Below are 22,798 nucleotides of genomic sequence, written 5' to 3'. Positions count from 1 at the left end.
CAATCATAATCTGAGGGGATGGTTGAAAGTATTAGCTTCAGCAGAATACAATCTTAACAATCGGCCTAGGCCTGGGGGTACTCCTATTGAATAGATGATGGGGCGGAACCGAGTTCCTCCCCAACAACTGAAGCCCACTGAACAAAATGTATGTAAAAGGTGGAAAAGTATGGATGCATTATCCTAATAAGAAACCAGTACAAGGAGAAGTTTTGGCATGTGGGAAAGGGAATACCTGTTGGGTGTTACTTGAGAATGAAGATATACCAACCTGTATAAATACTGATAAACTGAGGAAAAGAGTGAAACTGTAAATAATTATGTCATTACAGGTGAAGATGACATGGTTACTTCTGTGAATCATTATAACTCTGGTGGTTTGGCATAGGATCTTACCTATGCCCCTGAAAATGTCAAGGGATTTTTAGAGGAGGATGGAAAACGTCCGAATGAACTTGCACAAAAGGCAATTATACATGTCCCAATGGCTCATGCTGCGGCTTCATAAATATTACTTATCACTGTCAACCAGCATGTACCACGCTAAGCAGGCCTGGGAAATGCCACGATCCCACTAAGTTCTAACAAGACTGATGTCATGTTGAAGTTATACTGGGCAAATAATAAACCAAATATAAGGTATAGCAAAGGATATGGCAATTTGTGATACAACAAAACATCCATAAAACAATATGCTGCCTCCACCTGAAAACAGTAGTAAAAGTGACGCATGGGATAATATGACTTTATGCAATGGGGAATGGTTTTTGTGCCAAAATGCTACCAGTATAACTGGAAGGCAATTTTGGGCCCAAGCTTGGAGTGCCTTTACCCTTGACAATCTCAGACCACAGCAATGCCACATTTATAGCGACTGCATGATAGACGTGCCCCTGTCTTCAAGCCTATATCAATACGAGTGAAATTAAATTAACTAATAATCTTCCCATATATTGTAAAGGAATCTGTACAGGGGTATAATTGAAAAGACCAGAGCAACAGAAGAGAAGTGTGTGGCCTACTATATTAGGAGGTGTGGGAACTGGCATAAGTGCCTTAAATTCGTTTGACATTGAAACAATCAGGAATAAATTATCCCAAGCAGCTCAGTTAACCAAAGATACTATTAGACTTTCAGCAGTCTGGAATAAGCAGTTAGCTGAAAGTGATCTAAAGAATTGGCTAGCCACAGAAATGGTATGGGATCATGGGAAACACACAAGTTGGGAAAGTAACCAGTTAAGCAAAGGTACCGCATTCTATTGCATTCTCTGCTCCCTATGCCGTTTCCTCTACATTGGAGAGACCAAATGCAGACTGGGTGACCACTTTGCGGAACATCTTTGGTCTGTCCGCAAGCATGACCCAGACCTCCCTGTTGCTTGCCATTTCAACACCACCATGCCCATATGTCTGTCCTTGGCCTGCTGCAACGTTCCAGTGAAGCTCAACGCAAACTGGAGGAACAGCACCTCGTCTTCTGAGTAGGCACTTTACAGCCTTCTGGACTGAATATTGAGTTCAACAACTTTAGATCATGAACTCTCTCCTCCAACCCCACCCCCTTTCCGATCCCCCTTTTTTCCAATAATTTATATATTTTCTTTTCTCACCTAATTTTCCATTATTTTTAAATGTATTTCCATCCATTGTTTTATTTCTACCTTTTAGCCTATTTCAATCCCTTACCCCCACCCTACCCCAATTAGGGCTATCTGTACCTTGTTCGTCCTGCTTTCTACCTTTAATGTCACCATTAGCACATTTCTTAGCTAATATCACCACCGTCAACATCTCTTTGTCCTTTTGTCAATGACATCTTTTGGCAATCTCCACCTATCTCTGGCCCTCTATCCAGTTCTACCTGTCCCACCCCATCTTACACCAGCTTATATTTCACCTCTTTTCTATTTTTCCTCAGTTCTGCTGAAGAGTCATACGGACTTGAAACATTAACTGTGTTCCTCCCTGCAAATGCTGTCAGACCTGCTGAGCTTTTCCAGGTTTTTTTTTGTTTCGGATTTCCAGCATCCGCAGTGTTTTGCTTTTAACCAAAGATACTATTAGACTTTCAGCAGTTTGGAATAAGCAGTTAGCTGAAAGTGAGCTAAAGAATTGGCTAGCCACAGAAATGGTATGGGATCACAGGAAACACAAGTTGGGAAAGTTATAAAATACTTAAGTATGGAAGCAAATAGAATACATTGCAATTTGATGGAATTGTATGAGATAGCCCAACTGAATGAGCTAAAACTCACTCTATATACTGGACATGATAATACATGAATGAAGCTGTTAAATTTGACTGATACTACTTTGACTATAAATCCAGACCTGAAATGTACGCAATGTAATGATACTGCATGCAATGTAACATTTACAATTCTAAATGGAACTCGTAAAGATATATAGTGTAAATTTATTACATTACATTTATTTGGAGCTAAGTTTTGGCTCCCTGTATTCTATGGAACATGGTTGGATGAATATAATAAGACCCATGTTGGGGAGGATTGTCAGCATTGGCCTGAAGGATTGATATGTCCTTCTCACACCCCAGTATTTGAGCCATGCACCATTCGAGCCTCAGGAGGAACATGTAAATGGAGGAAGTTACCCATAAATAATACTATTTATACATGAAATTAGGCATAATTATGTTTGTATTACTAGTGGCCACACTGTTTACCTCAACCCAGAGCGAGTAGAGCCCCCTGTTAATTTATGCAAAGGTAAAATTTATTGGATTTATGATACATTAACCCATAAGATGTATCCCATTAGGCAATGGAATTCCATAGTAAGATGCAAGCAAATTAATGGTGTACAACGTCTTCTTCCAATTGTAACTTTGAAACAATTAGAAGCATTCCTCTGGAATCACTCCAAAATTACTGAGTATTTGGCCACCATAAAACATGATTTAATTAAGAAGGAAGTTGCCACGGTATACATGAATCTGGAATTAGTTCATATTACAGACAAATTACATACCTTAACCACCCATCATTGGTGGGATATTTTCAGCAGATGGTCTCCCAAACCCTCTACGATCCTCACCTTAATTATGCATCCAATTATGATTTTACTAATCATACTCAGTAATATCAATAAAACCAAAAGTGCAATACAATGTAAGTTATATAATTGTATCATAAGGTAATGGCTATTGAGCAATTAATTTGTGCATATACTCGTTTGCTTGATAACCCCTGAGGATCAAGGGGTGGAATGTGGGAATCTGCGGATTGCCATGGTCTCAGAATGATACTCATGGGTTAATATAGCATAATCTGTCAAATGCTTACCAACACCAGATGGCCATGACTAACTCGGGAAAGAATGTAGCAAACAAGGTAAGTCCTTGTTTACACCATACTATAAAGGCGGGGACCTTCCAGTCGAATTCAGACTTCACCTATGGACTGGGTTCACAACCGGTGCCAAGGAACTTGAGGATCTCTCAACCAAACGTTGCCGCGGGGTCCCCGACCGTCAGAAGGACGTGAGATAATTGCTTGTAGTTGTGTAAATACAATAAAGTAACATTTAGTAGTCAGTTGTCTCCTTTGAATCCAATAATATCAGTCAGATCTGAACAAAGTGTTATACTGTATAATGTAACAACTGCTTTAGTATCTGAGGAGTCGCGAATGGTGCTGAGCTTTGTTCACTGATGATTGCGCATCACCACTTATGACCTTATGATGGGAAAAAGGCCATTGATGAAGCAGCTGAAGATGGTTGGGCCGAGGACACTACCCTGAGGAACTCCTGTAGTGCTGTTCTGGAGCTGAGATGACTGACCTCCAACAAACACACTCATCTTCTTTTGTGCTAGGTTTGACTCCAACCAACTGAGAGTTTTCCACCGATTCCCATGGACTCCAGTTTTGCTAGGGTTCCTTGATGCCACACTCGGTTAAATGCTGTCTTGACGTCAAGGGCAGTAACTCTCACCTCACCTCGGGAGTTCAGCTCTTTTGTCCATGTTTTGAACTAAGGCTGTAATGAGGTCAGGAGCTGAGCAGTCCTGGCAGAACCCAAACTGGGCATCAGTGAGCAGGTTATTGCTAACCAAGTGCCGCTTGATAGCGCTGTTGATGACCCCTTCCATTACTGATGATCAAGAGTAGACGGATGGGGCGGTAATTGGCTGGGTTGGATTTGTCCTACTTTTTGTCTACAGGATATACCTGGTTAATTTTCCACATAGCCGGGTAGATGCCAGTGTTGTAGCTGTACAGGAACAGCTTGGCTAGGGGCAATTTCTGAAGCACAAGTCTTCAGTACTATTGCTGGAATATTGTCAGGGCCCATGGCCTTTGCTGTATCCAATGCCTTTAGCTATTTCTTTATCATGTGGAGTGAATCGAATTGGCTGAAGACTGGCATCTGTGATGCTGGGGATTTCCGGAGGAGGCCGAGATGGATCATCCACTTGACACTTCTGGCTGAAGATTGTTGCAAATGCTTCTGCCTTTTTCACTGCTTTGCTGGGCTCCTCCATCATTGAGGATGGGGATATTTGTGGAGCCACCTCCTCCAGTGAGATGTTTAATTGCCCACCACCATTCATGACTGGATGTGGCAGGACTGCAGAGCTTAAATTTGATCCGTTGGTTGTGGGATTGCTTAGCTCTGTCTATCACTCATTGCTTATGCTGTTTAGCACGCAAGTAGTCCTCTGTTATAGCTTCACCAGGTTGACACCTTTTTTAGGTATGCCTGGTGCTGCTCCTGGCATGCCCTCCTGCACTCTTCATTGAACCAGGTTTGATCCCCTGGCTTGATGGTAATGGTAGAGTGGGGTATATGCCAAGCCATGAGGTTACAGATTGTGTTCAAGTACAATTCTGCTGCTGCTGATGGCCCACAGCACCTCATGGATGCCCAGTCTGAAATCCATCCCATTTAGCATGGCGGTAGTGCCACACAACACGATGGAGAGTATCCTCATTGTGAAGGTGGGACTTCATCTCCACAATGACTGTGCGGTGCTCACTCCTACCGATACCGTCATGGACAGATGCATCTGCGGCAGGCAGGTTGGTGAGGATGAAGTCAAGTATGTTTTTCCCTTTTTTGGTTCCCTCACCACCTGCTGCAGACCCAATCTAGCAGCTATGTCATTTCGGGCTCAGTCAGTGGTGATGCTATCGAGCCACTCTTGGTGATGGACATTGAAGTCCCCGATCCAGAGAATTTTCTGCGCCCTTTCCACCCTCAGTGCTTCCTCCAAGTGATGTTCAACATGGAGGAAAACTGATTCATCAGCTGATGGAGGGCAGTACGTGGTAATCAGGAGATTTCCTTGCCCATGTTTAACCTGATGCCAAGAGACTTCATGGGGTCCAGAGTCGATGTTGAGGATTCCGAGGGCAACTCCCTCCCAACTGTATATGACTGTGCCGCCACCTCTGCTGGGTCTGTCCTGCCAGTGAGACAGGGTATATCCAGGGATGGAGATAGTGGAGTCTGGGACACTATCTGTAAGGTATGATTCTGTGAGGATGACTATTGCTTGACCAGTCTGTGAGACAGTTCTCCCAATTTTGGCACCAGCCCCCAGATGTTAGTAAGGAGGACTTTGCAGGGTTGACAGGGCTGTGATTGCCATTGTCATTTCCAATGCCTAGGTCGATGCTAGGTTGTCCATCTGGTTTCATTCCTTTTTTGTGTCTTTGTAGTGGTTTGTTACAACTGAGTAGCTTGCTAGGCCATTTCAGAGGGCAGTTAAGAGTCAACCACACTGCTGTGGCTCTGGAGTCGCATATAGGCCAGAGCAGGTAAGGACAGCAGATTTCCTTCCCTAAAAGGACATTAGTGAACCAGATGGGTTTTTTACAACAATCGACAAAGGTTTCATGGTCATCATTAGACTTTTAATTCCAGATTTTTATTGAATTCAAATTCCACCATCTGCCATGGAGGGATTTGAGCCCAGGTCCCCAGAGCATTACCCTGTGTCTCTAATTACTAGTCCAGTGACAATACCACCTAAGCCATTACCACCTAAACTAAAAAAAAGACCAAGGTGCATTTGGTTTGCCTTCTACCTTCCTAGGCATCACATGGTACCACAATACTGGAGTTGTTACAATCAATCTCTGTCAATTAGTCTACAACATACCAAAACATGAGGCAAAGAAACTGCCAGTAGTAGAAAGCATTAGGAACCATTGGTCCAAGGTCATTCATTCTTCCCAAGCACGATATGCTTATGTCACGTTTCAAATTATTCATATATCCTTCTGAAATATAATATGTAAATATTGCCCCTTAACCTACATTGTTTATAACAGAATCAGACCCAGTTTTTCAAGTCTCTCTTCACATTTGTATTTCCTTACGTCAGGTATCATCCTTGTGAATCTGGGTAGCACCCTATCTAAAACTTTTTAAAAAAGAAAACAACCTTGTCAACCCAAAGGTTAAAAAGTGGAAAATGCTGGAAGTACTCAGTAGTTCAGGCTGAAACATGGAGAAAGGTCATTGACCTGAAACTCTTTCATGAGAAAGCAAGGTGCTGCCTTAAATGTTCTGTGAACGTATACACTTGATTTTTTTTTTTATTATTCATTCACAGGACGTGGGTTTCACTGACTAGGCCACCCATCCCTAATTGTCCTTGTTTAGAGGGTATTTAAGGGTCAATTGCTGTGGGTCTGGAGTCACATGTAGGCCAAACCAAGTAAGGGGATTAGTGAACCAGATGGGTTTTTATAACTTTTTTTAATCCATGGTGGGATTTGAAACTGGGTCTCTGGATTACTAGTCCAGTGACAATACCACTATGTCACCACCTCCTCTGCTCTTCCACAGCACTAAGCCTGCAATCATTCCACAGCATTTTAAGAACAATATTATCTCCAATATTCAGATTTAGTGAGAAATTAGTATAGCTAATCAAATATTTTAAATCATAGAGCACTATAGAATTACCTCTACATTCTGCAAATTGGGGTGTTGCCTTCTCAACCCCCTTTCTGGAACATTTATATATTACATGTTTATATAAAAGTTCAACATTTTATCCTACAGTTTTCCGTCATTGGCAATGCCTAAAACTCCAGTTATTCTTTTCTCTCATTTACTGTTTTTCCTCTTTTTAAAAACACATTCCTTGTCCTTTTCTCTAATAGTTAATAATGCAGCAGAAGATTTGTTCCTTGACTCTAGTATTTATAAGAGGGCTGGTTAACAAAAACACAGCAGGTAGGAAAGATGGGTTAAAGCTGCTGCTTAGTCAAATTTCTTCCCATATGTGATAAAGTTGAGAGTATTTGGGAGTCACAGCAGGCATAGGGGGTCAGACAGAGATTATAAAGACCACATGATATGCTAATGCCTACTTTTCACCTTTTACCCACCTAGATCTATGTGAAACAATTGAGAGATCCAGAGATCACATAAAGAATCCTTGTCATAATATTGCATGTTACTGGAATGTACCTTGTGCTACCAAGTGAATCTCCTCATCTTCAGCAGGTGAATAGAATATGCACTCTATCTGATTGACATTCAGGTTATGAACTAACAGACAAATTATTTAAAACTGAAAAGGTGAATGAACAGTATTCAATGCAAAAGTATGTAATTATAATTATTTGCATACTTTGCTATCATTCATGATATTTCAAAATTAATAAAGCTGCTCCTCCTGAATACACACAACATAAATTGAGCTTTGAAAACAACTGTTCATTTTTTATGTGGTGAAACACAATCTTAAGAGTTGCAGACTTAATTGACTGTCTCTTTATAAGCTTCAAATTTTTAGAGGTAAATTTAGCCACAGAGGTATTGTTCCAAATCCTTTCAATATGTACTGAAACAAAGCCAATGGGAAAAGAAATGAATTTCCTTTACCTGTATCAAAGAGTTTGTAGGAGGAGGCTCCATACCTGGAGTCTGAGTTGATAGAATAATCCCTGTAATACTTGGATGACATTGAATCTGTCAGTTGAAGATCAGGTCACCATAAAAACTGAAAATTAGTTAGGAATTAACCAGGAAAAAGAATCGACTATCAATAGTAATAACATATATAAATGTATATTTTCTAGTTTTGAATATTTGGATAGTTGGAACTTGATACTTCAAATATCCAGGAAAGAAAGACTTACATTTGTATAGCACCTTACGTGACCTCATGATACACTAAACCTTTCAACCAATTAAGTACTTTAGTCACAGTTGTAATGCAGGAAACACGGAAGCCAATTTCTGCACAGAAAAGCTCCACGAATAATCACAGAGTGTTATAGAGCAGGAGGCGGCCATTTGGCCCATCATGTCTGTACTGGCTCTCCAAAGGTGCATTATGACTTAGTGCCATTCTCCTGCCTTTTCCCCATACCCTTGCACAGTATTTCTATTCAAATAATTATCTAATTCCTTCTTGAATGCCTCGATTGAAACTGCCTCCACCACACTTCCAAGCAGTGCATTCCAGACTCAAACCGCTTGCTGTGTGAAAAATATTTTTCTCGCATCACATTTGCTTTTTTTTGCAAATCACTTTAAATCTGTGCCCTCTTGTTCTCAATTCTTTTATGAGCAGGAACCATTTCATCCTATCTACTCTTTCCAGCCCCCTCATGATTTTGAACACATCAATCAAATCTCCTCTTAGCCTTCTCCTCTCCAAGGTGGACAGTTCCAACCTCCAATCTTCATAACTGTGGTTTCTCATCCCTGGAACCATTCTTGTACTACACTTGTTCTACACTCTCTCCAATGCGTTCACATCCTTTCTATAGTGTGGCACCCAGAACTGTACACAATACTCCAGCTGAGGTCCAACTAGTGTCTTATACAAGCTTGGCATAATCTCCTTCTTGTACTCTAAACCCTTTTTATTAAAGCCTAAGATACTGTATGCTTTATTAACTGCTCTCCCTCCACCCATCCTATGCACATATATACCTAGGTCCCTCTGCTCCCGCACCCCCTTAAGAATTATGCTCCCTACTTTTATATATATTTCTCCACGTTCTTCCTATCAACATGCATCACCTTACACTTTTCCACACTGAACTTCATCTGTCACCTATCTGCCCACTCCACCAACCTTGTCTATATCGTTTTGAAGTTCTATACTGTCATCCTCCTAATTTACAATGCTTCCAAGTTTCATATCGTCCACAAGCTTTGAAACTGTCTCTGCACACCAAGATCTAGATCATTAATATATATCAGGAAAAGCAACAGTGCCAATACCGACCCTGGGGAACTCCACTACAAACCTTCCCCCAGCCTGAAAAATATCCATTGACCATTACCCTCTATTTCCTATTACTCAACCAATTTTGCATCCATGTTGCTACTGTCCCTTTTATTCCATGAACTATAACTTTTCTCAAGTCTGTTGCATGGCACTGTATTGAATGCCTTTTAAAATTCCATGTACACCACATCAACAGCATTACCCTCATCAACCCTTTCTCCCTTACCTCTTCAAAAAACTCCAAGTTAGTTAAACACGATTTCCCCTTTAGAAATCCATGCTGGCTCTTCCTATCAACCCACATTTTTCCATGTGACAATATAGCGCTGTAGAAAATTTTGCATTCGGGTAATTAAAGTCCCCCATTATAACTACTCTATAATATATAATATCTGCATCTCTGTAATTTCCCTGCAGATTTGTTTCTCTGCATTTTTCCCACTAGTTGGCAGTCTATATTCTATCCTAAATAATTGCTTCTAGAAGCTTCCCCACTGAAGTTAAACTGACCAGTCTGTAATTACTGGACTTATCCTTACAACATTTTTTGAACAAGGGCATAATGTTTGCAATTCTCCAGTCCTCTGGCACTCCCCTGAGTCTAGGGAAGACTGGAAGATTATGGCCATTGTTCAGCTACAGATTTTCCTGCCAACCTTTGGTTCCAGTCTTTCTGGCCCAGCTCCATTCTTGCCCCATTGAAGTTGTTTCTCCCAGCGACCTATAGACTGCATTGAGCAGTGTAATTGCACCCTTTTTGTTCCTTAGCTCTAGTCAAATTGATTCTGCCTCTTTCTCCAGCACTGCAATGGTCTCCTTAACCAATACTGCCACCCCTCCTCCTTTTCTTCCTTTCCTATCTTTTCTGAACACCTTGTACCCAGGAATATTTAACACCCAGTCCTGCCCTTCCTTGAGCCAGGTCTCTGTTATCACCACAGCATCATGTTTCCACATGGCAATCTGTGCCTGTAACTCCCCAAACTCATTTACTATATTCCGTGCATTCCCATCCACGCACAGTAACCCTGATTTAGACGTCATGACTTTCTCCCTTACTCCGACTCCACTTATTAGCACTAGGATAGAGAATAGTAAGTTATCTGTCTCTCCCAATATTTTGTGTACTCTGGTATTCCTCTCTCATATTCTCTCCTGATTCCCATACCCCTGATGAGTTTGTCCCCAATAGCACTAGCAAAATGTCCCACAAGGAAATCAGTCCTGGCTCTGTGAAGGTGTAACCCATCCAGCTTGTACCGGTGCCATCTTCCCCAGAGCCAGTCCCAGTGTCCCAGGAATCTGAAGCCCTCCCTCCTGCACCATCTTTCCAGTCATGCATTCATCTGCCTTATCCTCCTATTTCTGTATTCACTCAAACATGGCACTAGGAGTAATCTGGAGATTACTACATTTGAGGCCCTGCTTGCTCATTTTTGACCTAGCTCCCTAAATTCTGATTGCAAGACCACATCCCTCTTCCTACCTAAGTCATTGGTACCAATGTAGACCATGACCTTTGGCTGATCACCCTCCCCCAGAAGAATGCCCTGCAGCTGCTCAGTGACATCCTTGACCCTGGCACCAGGGAAGCAACATACCACCCTGGAGTCACGTCTACTGTTGCAGAAATGCCTGTCTGTTCCCTTAACTAATGAATCCCCCATCACTATAGCTCTTCCTTTCTTCTTTCTCCCCTCCTGTACAGCCAAGCCGTTCGTGCTGCCACAAGCTTGGCTCTGACTGCATTCCTGAGGAGCCAGCGCCCTCACCAGCTTCTAAAATGGAAAACTGATTTGTGAGTGGGACCCTAGGGGACTCCACTACCAGCCTAGCTTACTTGGGCTGCCTGGTGGCCACCCATTCTCTTTCTGCATCCAGGCTCCTAAACTGCGGTGTGACCACCTTTGAATGTGCTATCCAGATAGTGCTCAGCCTCACGGATATGCCACAGTGACTCCAGCTGCTGCTCAAGCTCTGAAACCTGGAGCTCAAGATTCTGCAGCTGGCAGTACTTCTGCACATGTGGGCATCTAGGATACCAGCAGCATTCATGATTTCCCACATATTACAGGACACACATTCCACTCGACCGAGCTGCCTTGTCATGTTTTAGCTTTATTTTACTTTGGTTTACTTTATTATACCAGCCCTGACTTTCCCTTTTTCCTGGTGTTTCTCAATTAAATCCAAGTATAGCTGTAAAGAACATACCTTTTTATTTCTGTTGGCCTGAGGTAAAATTACAATGGCTGCGGCTGAAAGACCTGTCCACTGGAACAAAATGAGAGATATATACAATGTTGCAGTCCTGGAGCAGTGTGTCATGAAAAACAGGATGGTGCTGGAGAGGAGTTCTGGACCAGGGGAGCTGCCTGACAACAGCATTTTAATTGGCTCCTGACCAGGTTGTGTGTGAATGTTGCAGAGTAGCTGCTAGCCTGAAAGGAACAAGACCAAAAACCACCTCCTCCTGTGTGCGGAAGATTCCAGTAATTCCACAACAATAGCTAGCTGTTTTATTTCTCCTCATATCTCTATAGACTGCTCTCTCTTTGAAAGCCCCTGTCAAGAGGCAAAGGGCAAAATCAATGTTAGAGACATTGAAAGGCAAGTGCTCAACCAGTGAAGTAAATACTGAAAGTGCTGGAAGACCACCTCGTGCCATCAACAAGGACTGAAGGGAATTTGGAAGACATCGATCAAAATCAACATATTGAGTCCTGTACTTTCGAATTGGTGCAGCTGAACGGTTTTATCAAACCCTTATATCCACGTTTTGTGTGTCTTGTGTATTTGTGTGTATGAGTGTGTGTAGGGATTTAAGGGGGTAGAGTTTTGAGTTATATAGTGTTAGAAGTTAACAGTTCATATTTCTTTCCTTTGCCGCTAGTTAAAGACAGTTTGCTCAAAAAACAGCTATTTACTTCTTAAGTTTACAAACCTAGTGCTCATATTTTGTTAACCTAAATTAAACAGTTAGGCAGAATTGGGACAATCTGGTTTTTTGGTCAAACTATTGCACCGATGTGCATTATGATATGCACCTGGTGAACTGCACTTCACTCGTGACTTCGAGGTAAGTTTGCTTACCTTGTGTTTTGCTGCACTGGTGCCTCTGCAGACTCTGTGCCTGGCTTCAGCCCATTGACTTCAGGGGCCTCTCTCAGGCATGGCTCCATACACTAGACCAGTGGGAAAGCAGGGGTGGGGTTCTAATATGCTACAGGTAACATATGTGGGAAAAGACAAGACAGAGGCAAGCGAAGGGGCTAGAGGGCAAAATCTTGACTGGGGAATGTTGAATGCAGACACATGGCTGGGGGGGTGGGCAAAGAAATCTCATGGCCAGATAGTAAAGAGAGTTGACTGAGGTAGTCCCAAGGGAGTCTCAGGCACATAGCAAGACAGCTGACTAAAGAAGCACTTAAGTCATGATTTGAGCTTGAAAAGACTGTCCTTGTCCCAGTCCAGGGAAGGGGAGGGCATGTCAGTCGTGCCCAGCATAGTGCGCAGGGCATAGACATCACCTCAGCCACAGCAGTCCAGGGGGTTTCTGGCAAAGATGGTACAGTCACAGTCAGGGGAGGCATCTGCAGCCTGCAGATGTGGAATGGGTAGTGTAAGGGAGGGCACTCGATGGCCTCATGCAGGGTGGGGATACAGTAGGCTTCAAGATGGGGAGGGGTAAGGTCTACATGGGGCATAGGCACATCCACCTCAAACGACACAGAGCAACACAGTGATATCAACCACAATTACAATGCGATCGAGGATTACAGGAGAAGGACTGAGCGTAACAGGAGGGAGGGAAACCTGAATGTTATGCTCCTTCAGGACGATATGAGGGATTTCCACAATCACACAGGAAGGGTTTAAACTGGTCTGGAAATAAAATCTGAGGAACACCATCTTGGAGCCTCAAGTATCTGCACAGCAGAAAGTAAAACTAAGAAAAAACATTATTGGGGAGGGATGTTAGGGCTTCTGAGTGGAGTGGATCACAGCACTGGGTGGTGGGGGTAATTAAAGGCACACCCATCTGGTATCTGTGTTACTACATGGAGGAGGAATGCACAACTGAAACATGTTAGGAGCACCTCAATAACTATAGAGAAAGTTGGAGTCTTCAATGTAACAGCGCATTCATGCGAGGTTAATTCTGATGCGTTTCAATCATCGATCTCCTTGCAAAACCTATTGTACCAATTGTGGTAATTCCCCAGTGTGATAATGACTCCAAAAGCAGGAAAAGCCTCTTGGAAAGCCCACCCCAGAGCCCTGCAGCTGCCAGGTTCAGGGATGGGAACTCCCAGCCCCCCTAAAAGAATCTCATCCCCTCACAGAATATTGTGTTTTCATGTGTATTCCAAAGGATGTAGCCATAGAGTCCACTGAGTAATTTATTGCCTCAATAAACGCAGGACATCCAAGCACCTGACCAAATCCATCTCCTAGCATTGGTCTACTGAAATGGGGCCGGGGGGGGGTGGGGTGGGTGAGTGTGGAGGGAAAGTATAATGTGACAGCAGTCATTGCGATGGCCAGAGTTGTATTGGCAAACAGGTGCCTAGACTGTAACCGAGCCTTCGAACCCACAGCCACTCATGAGCCAGCGACAGAAAGAGAACCTTTGGAGGCTGATGCTCAGTCATGTCTTTCTTTCAATGTTCCTGCAGAGAGGAAACCTTCAGGATGACGAAGGGTGCATTTAATGTTGCCTGTCTCATCAAATGTGGGCAGGAGGAAAGGCGGAGAAGGGTGCAACGACAGCGCCAGGCTCGCCAAAGGGAGGTGCTTCATCCTGATGAGCCAGGGGCAGCAAGCAGGGCCCCCTCCACACCCATAGGATGAGGCTCACAGAAACACGGTGAGTAGGTGCCTCTCAAGACAGAGGGTATACAGAAGATGCAAGTCTTTTCTGCAGATGAGCGAGAGACAGACAGTGTTGTCGACACCTCTGCATGTCAGGGATCTGGTGGCTCACATCAGTCATGTTCTCCATGAGTTGATGCCGCAGAGACCGGGAGGACACCCTTTGCCTGTGGCTCTGAAAGTCACCACCGCTCATAACTTCTTTGTAAATGCTCTTTTCACGGCTCTTCTGGGGGCCTCTGCAGGAATCTCTCAGCTTCCGCCCAAAGTGCATACAAGAGGTGATGGATGCCCTCTTTGCCAAGACCCACAATTACATGCATTTCGCTGGAGATCAAGCTAGCCGGGCAACCAGAGCACTGGGATAAAAGCAAGATATTGTGGATGCTGGAAGTCTGAAAGAAAAACAAAAATACCTGGAAAAACTCAGCAGGTCTGACAGTATCTGCGGAGAGGAATACAGTTAACGTTTCGAGTCCATAAATCTCTTCATCACAATTTGCTATTTCTGGATTCCCACAGGTGCAGGGTGCCATCAACTGCACTCGTGTGACTAGAAGAGCTTCCTGGCAACAGTCACTGCAATACATAACAGGAAAAGTTTCCACTCGCTCAACATGTAGCTGGCCTGTGACCACCAGAAACACATTATGCAAACTTATGCAAGATACCCAGGAAGCTACCACGACTCCTACGAGTAGATCACAGATCCAAGGCATCTTCAGGGGACCACACAACATCCAGGGTTGGCTCCTCGGTGACAAAGGTTACCCATAAAGGACATAGTGGATGACATCCATCTGGTGGCCACAAATTCCAGCTGAGGGAAGGTACAACAATGCTCATTCTGCCACATGAACATTGTTAGAGCAGTGCATTGGCATCTTGAAGATGTGATTCCGATGCCTCGACAGATCTGGTGGAATGCTCCAGTACACTCCCCAGAGGGTCTCATGGATCATTGTGGCTTAATGTGCCCTACACAAACCTGGCGCTGCAAAAGGGGACAGGACTTGCCAAATGCCGAGATGGAAGAGCTGCATGTCTCCTTCACTAAGGAGGGTAATGAGAGAGATGAGGGCGAGGAGGTCGAGGAAGCTGAGGCTGCAGGAGAAGAAACCACAGCACGGGTCAGATGAGATGGGCACACAAGGCCCTCATAGCCACCACATTGCCGGAGGATGATGAGTAGCAGTTCTTATCCTGTCGGACCAATACTCTCCATGATGGGCCAACATCACCACCAGTATGGCTAGTGTTTTCCAATGGAGACTGAGTATTCACACAATCTGCTCATCATGTCCTCATCCTTTGAAGCAGTATGAAGCCTTGGGGGCAAGTGCCCTTGCTGAGATGAGGTACCAACTGCAGAAGGTCATTTGGGAGTCACACGATAGAAGGTGCGGCCTCTTCAAGCGTCACTCCGGCATCCCAGTCGCTAATGCAAGAGGCAGGAATTGCATTGCAGTCTTCAGTGGAATCGGTCCTTGATGGAATCATGGTCCTTCAATCTAGCAAATCGCCTTGAGGAGATCCATCTCCAGCAATGGAACAACGCCTTATGTGTCACTTCGATGGTGATACTGCAAAGCTAGACTTGGGCCAAGGCACTTGAGGACACTCAACAGCTGTTAACACTTGTTCAAAGCACTCAATCCTTAGCATTACTTAATCCCGATTACACTGAGTCCCTCCACTCTCACTTAGAAATGCGGGGCTCCTGTTAACCTGACCTTTCAATGGACATAGATCACCTCCTTTTCCACACCATCAGTTTCTCATATTGGTCAGCCCTGCCCTTTGCAACCTTGAAAATGCGGATGCACCATGGAGCCCTCAAGATTCCACTTCATTGATAATAAAGAGCACACATCAGCTGCGTTACACCTTAGCTTCCAGCCCCTTTCTGCCCTCAGTATTGTCTTCCTATCAAGCTAACATATCAGCAGTACCATTGACCGCAACACATCTCCATATGGATGTAGCATCGCTGAGCTCAGTGAGTGTTTAGGGGAGAGGAGGCTAAGCAGAAGGAGTGGGCCACTGCTGCTTCCCTTCTTTTTGATGATATCCTTGTGGTCACTATGCAGACAATTCCAAGATCCAAATTGGTTAAAGCTGTAGCTTTGAGGGACAGAGCACCAGCACATTGAGGTGGGAAGGCACTCCTACTTATTTATCAGCTTAGCAGACGGACAGAGTTGACAACATGTAAGGCTGGCAGGAGCACACATGACCTCAGAGTATGGGCTCGTGGATTGCAAACCCTCCCGGCTAACCGAACATGGAGCTCAAGGAAAGATTCCCTTCTCCACGTGCATCTGCATCTCTCCTTTACGCTAAACATTTACCTTTCCACAATGCAGACAAGTTGGGGAAACAACATAAGCCTCCATCTTACACAGCCAAGGATGAACATGACTTGAACCTGCAGTGCATGGCACCCAGATGCCTTGCACAAGCACACTTCACATTGAGAGTGAGGAGTCCCTGATGTTGGGAATGAATTGAGAAGTGACGCACACTGTGAAGAGACAGCTGCACACAGCATCGACCAAAGGCACATGGCACAAAATCTGTGTTAAGTGGGGTAGGGAACACGGTGTGACATCTGACTGAGCACAACAACGCAGCAGATAGAGGAGGCAGACACAAGATGGGATATGGAGTAGGTGCAATTCCATTTACGTTAGTGGAAAGTACATACATGCGGTGAACACCTGTGCTACCATTGTGCTCCGAATATTTCTTAATCCTCCTAACCCAACCACTACATCTTAGTCTTAGTGCATCCCCGACATCCACAGGGGATGTGGAGGCAGCCTGCTGATTGCTACGCTCTGTTGTCTGTGATGACTTTGACTGGTATCCTCTGAAGGATTGAGATTTGGAGGGCCAAGACTTGGAGGGCTCCAGCCTGCTTTGGGTGTCCTGCTGTGGGGCAGGCCTCCTTGGCCTGGGAACCAATTGCATCACAGGCAGAGGGGATTGGGATCGGCTGGACACTCCTGGAGTCATCTGGGTGGATGGACCAGGGGTGTCCAGCTGCTAACCCTGGTCCTTATGGATGCCTGAGGACCTCTGGCTAACTTCTTGAGAAGGGGCACCTGGAGTGAGATCAAGCTGCCCTGGCCCCCTCTCGTGTAGCCACTGCTGGATGCCATCAATGCCTATAGCAATGGAGTGCAACCCCCCACAGCAGCACGGGTGCTATATTCTGGACCAAGGTCTCCATGGCAACTGCCATCGTACCAGTGTTGACCTTAGGGAGTTAGCATGCCAGCATTATTACCTCAGACTGAATGCGGATGGATTCCTCCATCGCATGTTGTCATCTGTGGAATGCAGCTGACAACCCTACCAGATATTTCCGTGTCTGTTGCTGCTGCTCCAACATCTGCATTAAGGATGAGTCTGGAAGCTTGTCATCTGACTTGGCTTCAGCAGAATCCTGGCCTCCAGCAGTCCTCCGAGTGTCAGTGACCTTGGATGTTCCTGCCTCCGTCTGCTGTGGAACAGAATCTGTGCTGTGCTCACCTGAATGTGACACTGAGTCTGCTCTAGATCTAGGTCCTACTGTGGTGTGTGTATGTCTCTGCACTGGTGGAGGGTGTGGGTGAGTGCTGTGATGGGTCTTCCACAAATCCTTAAAATCTTCATCCGAAGGGTCGTCAGGTCTGGCTCCCAGTGTCCCTGGGGCACTTGCAGTGGTGTCTATGGATAAGAGTAGAGATAATTAGTGCATGGCAACAGACTCTAAGACATAACATTAGACTCCAAGGCATAACATTGTATTCACAGTCTCGCTGTCTGAAGGGTCCTCACTTTGCCACAGGCATGGTCCCAGTCCTCTCTGGCCAGGTGTACACTGCACGTTCCTCATACTGGGTGAGGGCTTTGATCTCTGGCATCCTGCCACCAGTCTGGGACCTCACCCTCTGATTATGGACGAGCTTGGCCTGCATGAAGGCAGATGGAGAGAGTGTGAGTCGGAAGCATGCCAAACCATATGATAAGGATGCCTGCCTTATATAGGTGCTGAGTGGAGCCGTGTACGGGATGAGGATGTGAACGGCACAGGATGTGAGCCCAGATGGAGATATCAGTGTGTGTTTAGGAGAGTGAGTGGTGATGTCCCTTGTATTGGTAGTGTGTGAGATCCCTGTGGACTGTTATCCTGTGAACGTGTGAGGGGCTGTGAGAGTGTGAGCTGAGAGGCATAAGAAGGTTGACTTATTCATTTGTGGCACTGTATCGCTGTTCTCCTGCGGGCTGATACGGCACACTGCCTTAGACATCACTTCCCAAGCCAGGTTGGCAGCCTTGTTGGACCTTCCCCCAGCCATCCCCAGGGTAGGAAAGATCACTGCCGGCCTCGACAGCATCCAGAAGGTGACCCAGCGAGGCATCACTAAACTTGGGGTCTCAATCTTCCTGCTTTTGGGGGTCATATCCGGCCTGGAACAGTCCTGGTCTGCAGACATTGAAAGATCTGTGCACAGGTGCAGTTTAAATATGGCTGAGGTCATGGTGGGGCGGGCGAATTACAGGCCATCCACCAGCAAAACGGTATTATTTAATGAGACAAGAGGTGTCAATCGAGTGTGAAAATGTGCCGTTGTGGTCGGCAGGGAAAAAGCCACTTTTCCTGCCCACGCCCCCCCCAACACTTAGACCATGGAGGGGAAAACCTCGTCTCATGTTTGACATTTATTTGCATTTTTACAAATTCTACATGGGCAGAGAATGGCCATCATATTATTGTTCAGTTATTAGTCATACAAGCTTGCAGCATGATAGAAGTCTATATTTGACATTTATTTCTGTTTTACAAAGTGTGACTCCACCAATGACATGTTGCTGTATTATTTTTTGTGGTGTGATATAAGCTTGCAGTAAATATTTTCCATTTGAAACCTTTAATTACTGTAGTCAAAGAAAGGAATAATTATTTTAATAATGGCTCCCCACGCATAGCATTACATTTTACAGCAAGTATTTTACTTGCTGAAAATTCAGGGCAGGTATGCACTGTAATTTAATCTTCTGAAGACCACAGTGGCATTTTTGGATCATGTTCAACAATATTCAAAAGCAATGTCATCCTATTACTATGTAACTGAGGTTTTCATATTTCCATACCACAGGTTGGGCTCAAGGCTGAACTAGATGGTCCTCACTTACATTGATTCATTAAGCTTAGTCCAACAAACCCTGTCCCACCAACACAAACCAAAACATATGTTCTTTTCAGGACCAATTTTCCAACTGAACTATGTTAATTAATTTTATGTACAGGAATAACAGATTAATGCACAACACTTTTAGTCTTCCTATATGAATAAATAGTATTTGGCCCTTCTTCCAAAATCATGTTTATTCTGCATTTTTATATATATTAGTTTGTGAACTTTTTTTACAACCTCAATATAAAGACAACCCTAATGACGTGTACAGTTTTCCAAACACAGTCTTCTGTCATAAGAATCATGAACAAGGGCTTTTTAAAATTACTATTGGAATCAGAAATAGCACTCAATTGGCATTCCTTTCATGCTTAATCATCTCCACTGGTATATTTGGAGGCTACTAACACATGGATATCTAACTATTGGAATTAAGCAGATAAAAACCACAGCTGACTTGTATTAGAACAGGCATACAGACACCAGAATTGTAAAATTGTTAACATCCTATCAGTTGTTTCAAGGTGTAGGTTGGCTGAAGTTTTCTTTATCAAACTAAATAAGCTAAGGCAGTTTCCAACATTGCCTTTTTTTGATTCTATCAATATCTATTGGTGCTGATAGTCTGTCTTCCTTATTTGTCAACACTTTTTCTTCAGAGTCAGAAGCTGGCACTTTCAAATTCCAGTGCATTACAAAAGGACAATGTGTATTGTCAGACATTCTGTCCTTTGGATGAAATGCTAAATCTATTTGCCTGTTCTGGTGGATGTTAAAGATTTCATGGTGCTATTTGAGGGGAAAAAAGCTTCCACCAATCTTTCTCATCAACCAGCACTATCAGAAACAAACTGGTCATTCATTTTAACAACAAAGATAACATCAAAATACTGCGGATGCTGGAAATCCGAAATAAAAACTGAAAATGCTGGAAAAGCTCAGCAGGTCTGGCAGCATCTGTGAAGAGAGAAACAGTTAATGTTTCAAGTCCATATGGCTCTTCTTCAGAGCTCTGAAGAGTCATACAAACTCAAAACATTAATTCTGTTTTTCTCTCCACAGATGCAGCCAGGCCTGCTGAGCTTTTCCAAAATTTTCTGTTTTAATTCGGTTTAACAAGTTTGCCTACTATAATTACAAAGTAATTAATTGTACATGAAGTTCTTTGGTCCTTTTATTTTATTGAGATGTTCAGTGGCTAGCCATAATACTTTATCATTGCTGGCAGTCAGTGCAGCAAATTCTCCCAAATTAGGTACATTTAAATTAAATTAGATGATGATGAAAACTCTTTCCATTCTGCCTCCTCAAATGCCTTAATGCCAACTTCAGGAAGCTGCCATCTACACACATTGACCCAGTGTCATGGTTCAATTTTTGAATAATGATACCTTTGTGGTCCCTTTGAGCAAGATTGACAACTTAATGCCAACAGTGTAACTTCTGGGCATTTTTTTTTGCCACTAATCATATATTTAATGGGTACTGGTCTGAAAGTTCCCAAAATAATTTCACTTATAACATTAGCATATTTATGGTACAAAGATTTCCTTTGTTCCTTATTGGTAGCAAGATTGCACGTGCAAATATGAAAATTTTTACAATTTGGAAGCGATACAGACAGTTCTCCACTCTTCACCTTGACTCTTCTAAATTTAAAGATTGTAAGTGGTTTGAGTTTGAGGAGTTTCAGTCCAGTACTTGGTAACTTAATTGTCAATTCCCACAATGTAAATAACTTACCACTACATTGCACTCCGTTTATAGATTCCTCCGTTTTCAAAATTAGGAATTTTATTATAGGAGTCTGAGATTAACACCCACAATTCAAAAGCATAATTTATTTAGCCTAATATTACAAAGATTTCATAATCATTGCTCTATTTACTTTGCTTCTTGCTGCATATTTAACATCACTATTCTCATGGTGTCTTTTCTCTTGGCTAGGTAAATTCTTCATTATTCAATTCATTTGACATATATAGTAAATTTTTGCAGTGATTGTTTTATCATATGTTCGGGGTCTAGATAGGGTTCTTCGGGGTTTATTTATTTTCCGTGAGTAAGCTACTCAAGACTGTAGTTTGTTAAGATCATTATAATTTATTTCCAGCTCTATGTACATCTTAGGAACTCTGCACAAGGTTGCACTTCTTCTTCAGATCTCTGTTACTTAGCCATGTGTCATAGTTACATCAGCACCATGTGTTAACCTTTTACTCTACATCTCTCCTCAAGTCTTTATCCCAATTATATACACATCCTTCTACAAAGAATCAGAGTTTTACAGCACAGAAAGAGGTCCTTTGGCCCATCGTTTTTGCACCAGTCATCAAGCCCCTAGCTACTCTAATTCCATTTTCCAGCACTTGGCATGTAGCCTTGTATGCTATACCATTTCAAGTGTTCATCTAAATACTTCTTAAATGTTGTGAGGGTTCCCGCCTCGACCACCCTTTCGGGCAGTGAGTTCCAGATGCCCCCCACCCGCTGGATGAAAAAAAAAATTCCTCAAATCCCCTCTAAACCTCCTGCCCATTACCTTAAATCTATGCCCCCTGGTTATTGACCCCCTCCACTAAGAGGTAAAGTTTCTTCCTATCTACCCTATCTATGCCCCTCATAATTTTGTACACTGCAATCAGCCCCCCCCGCCCCACACCCCACCTCAGCCTTCTCTGCTCTAAGGAAAACAACCTCAACCATCTAGTCTCTCTTCATAGCTGAAACGCTCCAGACCAGCAACATCCTGGTAAACCTCCTCTGCACCCACTCCAGTGCAATCACATCCTTCCTATAGTGTGGCGACAAGAACTGCATACAATACTCCAGATATGGCCTAATTACACTTTATACAGCTTCAACGTAACCTCCCTGCTCTTGTATTCCATGGCTTGACTAATAAAGGCAATTATCCCATATGCCTTCCTATTCACCTTATCTACCTGTCCTGCTGCCTTCAAGGATCTATGGACATGCACACCAAGGTCCCTCTGATCCTCTGTACTTCCTGGGGTCCTACCATTCATTATGTATTCCCTTCCCTTCCTATTCCCAGTGCAGTTTGAGTCACTTTGCTCCACAGTCGGTGCAGTTTGTGTCATTTCGTCCCATAGTTGGTGCAGTTTGTGTCATTTTGTCCCACATTCAGTGCACTTAGTGTCCTCCCAAAATGCATCACCTCACACTTTTTCAGGATTAAATTCCATTTGCCACTGTTCTGCCCATCTGACCAGCCTGTCGATATTGTCCTGTGGTCTAAGGCTTTCCTCCTCGCTATTTACCACACCACCAATTTTCATGTCATCTGCGAGCTTACTGATCTTTTCTCCTACATTCATGTTCAGATCATTAATATACACTACAAACAGCAAGGAACCCACGCCAAACCCTGTGGTACGTTACTGGACACAGGCTTCCAGTCACAAAAACAACCTTCAACCATCACCCTTTACCTCCTATCACTAAGCCAATTTTGGATCCAATTTGTCAAATTGCCCTGGAA

The 22,798-nt window shown here is 43.6% G+C and overlaps 1 protein-coding gene across 1 annotated transcript in view; it reads left to right on the top strand.

Annotated features, from left to right (window-relative positions):
- Positions 1-22,798, top strand: part of LOC121289648 — a 498,843-nt gene that overhangs the window by 30,452 nt on the left and 445,593 nt on the right. The window lies entirely within an intron of this gene.

The sequence above is a fragment of the Carcharodon carcharias genome, chromosome 17 (assembly GCF_017639515.1).
Source record: "Carcharodon carcharias isolate sCarCar2 chromosome 17, sCarCar2.pri, whole genome shotgun sequence".
In the NCBI taxonomy this organism is placed as follows: Eukaryota; Metazoa; Chordata; class Chondrichthyes; order Lamniformes; family Lamnidae; genus Carcharodon; species Carcharodon carcharias.
This window is presented reverse-complemented; position numbering and strand designations above follow the sequence as displayed.